At 39.5% G+C, this 3,074-nt stretch overlaps 1 protein-coding gene across 1 annotated transcript in view; it reads left to right on the forward strand.

The window, feature by feature from the left end:
- LOC146487099 (uncharacterized) overlaps positions 1–2,544 on the forward strand; it is a 110,466-nt gene extending 107,922 nt beyond the window's left edge. Inside the window, exon 16 of the mRNA XM_085092127.1 lies at positions 487–2,544. The gene's annotated coding sequence lies outside the window, so the exon portion shown is untranslated. The remainder of the gene's footprint in view (positions 1–486) is intronic.
- The last annotated feature ends 530 nt before the right edge of the window (positions 2,545–3,074 follow it).

Consider the following 3,074-nt stretch of genomic DNA (forward strand, 5'->3'; position numbering starts at 1 on the left):
TGACGCACTGTACGCAGCTTGGCGACCTTTACTAATTTTTCCAGCTGAGTAGCAGTCTTTCCTGAATTTACCCAAAAAGTTAAATTTATATTTACATGAAATTTCTAATGATTAGTTGTTAACTTTGTTTATGTTTGACGGGATGTAAAAACGACACTTTGAATTGAAATCTATGCCAACGATGGCATAAGGCTCGGAATGCATGACCTGGCACACACCATTGAACACTGAATAAGCCACAACACAGAAATTGTAAGCCTCAACCGCTCTCCCTAAGCTGAATTCACGAGAACAAAAACAACCATTATGTCATGAATTCACAGGAAAGTACAAATACGTGGCAATTGTCCCCTACATTCTCTTTTGATAGAAGATGTTGAGTTAAGTTGCTTCATGTAACTGGATGGTTAACGGGTGGCAAGCTGAAATGGTAATTTGTCGTCAAAGATTTCCCAACAACTTTATTGATTTGTGTTTTGCTTTGAGAGACAATTGTATATGTGACTTCTAATGAACTGCTCATGAAATCATGCAACCTTCTGTTGCTTAATTAGCCGATCATACAGCCAACTGCTGCATCTTGGTAATCATGTTCGTATGTGGCAAATCCTGCCACTTCTTCGCAGTCGGCCCTAGTTGTCAAGTTCTTCCTATCTCCACATAAGCGATAGTCAAAGTTGGGCTTTACTTGTTTGAGGTATCTGCACTTATCTCCATCTTGCCTTAAGTCTCTGTACAAGGAAAAGGAAAGCGTAAAAGTAAGATCCTCTCAAACGCTTTTTAAGGCAAGGGTTGCTTACATATTGCAGTCCTTTAAATTGTGTTTGAACAACAAGTATTATTGTTTAAAGATGAAGACATAATCAGGGTGTTATAATGTCTGGCAATCATGTCACTATACCAAAGAAATGTGAAGTACTGCATAAGACTACTATTATTGTGACTGGTTAGTTGCATGCGATGATTTAATAATCCGTTGATGCAATAATTACCTTTAGTTTATTCTTATACCGATACAGATAGGCGTTCCCATCTAGATGTTTCTCAAATAATTCTTTCACGTATATCGCCCATGTCCTCCTTTTTCTGACCAACCGGCCGGGCAACAGAGTGTCCCGACAGATTCCCTTGGGAAAACACCCTTTGTTCGTACAGTTTCATTGATGATGAAGGCGGGGTCTTCTGTTATCTGAATTGGCCGAATAGAAGGCTGACACGATGCTGTAAAACCAACTAGGTGACCACAGCGTTTATTCCCTATTTAAGCTCTGTTATTGGGCCAACAAAATACTTGGCAAGATTTCCACACAATACCATTATGCAATACCTTTGAATCACTCGAATTATTTTCACGGTTGCGTGTTTGCGAGAGGCTAGGAAATCTTTTGATGTAGATATTCAAATCGGCTTTTGACAACTCTTTTTGAAATTTATTAACAGTAACCAGGCCTTCTCGCCACTCCTCCTCGCACACCCCCTCTATTATCCAATCGCATAAATAAAAACGCCAAGCTGTCAGTCATGGATGATTGCAACCTAGTTCCCAGGGTCTCTCTTCTTCCCGTTCCCTGCCAATTGAACAAAACCAAAATAGTTCCGAGATAAGTGATGTTCTGTAAGATTGGACGACTTGCAATTCTGGTTCTCAGCCTTGAAACAGCATTTGCAATGAATTAGAATTGAAACCCACTTTTGACCAAGTCAACTTCAACTTATCAACACATCAGCGATTTATGGCTTCTCTGGAATTTGAAGCTTATTCCAAGACGCAGAATGGCAACGCGACCACCAAGATATAACCGTGTTGTGTATGGAAGGCACAGAGTGTAAGAAGAAATATTTCGTCGAAAGAGACACAATGTCGAGGAGCCACTGTGTTCCCTTTGTAGAAGACGGATTTCAGTAGCAATACAATCTGAAAAATGCAATGACTGGAAACGGAAAACATTGTATCCGTGGATTGGAATTTAGGAGATGTTGAAAGTAACTGCATCGAACACGTCGTTGCCAAGAGAAACAATACTGTTCACCTTTCCGGATTTGCACGATCGAAAAATCCAAATACCTGGTAACTTTTTGTTTACTCCTAGCAAATGCAAGCTTACCTCGTATCCGCTCTAAAAAATGAACTACATAGCAGTGGAAAAACTTTTGCGCGAAATTACCCTGTTGGATGGCATGACCATGCAGGGATGATACGTAACCTATTCAAAAATCTCTTGATGTTCCCGATGGCCCTGCTTTCCTACGCGTGTTATGTGAAGCATGTGAATACGAATATGTAACAATTCAACTGCCCATATAGATGTGACCGAAAGAGGTGAGTGAAGAAAAGACGATGAACTGCAATTGGTTACCTTTTGTTTGATTACATCTGAAAATAAGGTCTACAGTTTGATTGATTGTATTGACAACAGATGTTGAACCCGACTGTTGTCAATGTCTTGTCTAAGCAACTGAGTGGACAATAGACAGTGCAGTACAGGCAGACGAGTTGAAGTTTTTTGCCATGCTAAAATTTTCAAATACAGTAACTTAGCATTATATTGTGCTGGTATCTCTCTTGGAATTTTTAGGTCAATATTGTGAGACAACAACTAACCATTTTTTCACACCTTTAATACATAAGAATTAAATAAAAGGGTGTGCAAACAAACAATGCATTGCTGGTCACATCAAAAAATCACATCAAAAAATAGAGGTTAATAATACATGTGTTTTAAAAGAATTGAAGGGTGACAGTGTGCCTGGCACGCGCACTCCCATGCGCACTGTCTTGGACCCCTCCGGATAACTTCCTTCGGAAGTTGGGTGAGGTGCACTCACGAAACGAGTGCCCCCACCCTTTGCAATTGAAACATCTAATAGGTTCTGAAAGACAACAAAGGTACAGTATTTAAAATTAAAATCACTTAGCACCAATAACAACTTCTACATTATTTTTGTACTGGTTATTTTTCATCGTCTGGAACAGCCCGATGCCCATACAGTATTCCGTTTGCCTTTTTATACTTCAAACTTAAACCCTGACTCGTAAAGTCTTAATGCGTTATTTATGAATTGGTTCATGCTTG

The sequence above is a fragment of the Pavona decussata genome, unplaced genomic scaffold, assembly GCF_977016875.1.
Source record: "Pavona decussata unplaced genomic scaffold, jaPavDecu1.1 SCAFFOLD_19, whole genome shotgun sequence".
Taxonomy (NCBI): Eukaryota; Metazoa; Cnidaria; class Anthozoa; order Scleractinia; family Agariciidae; genus Pavona; species Pavona decussata.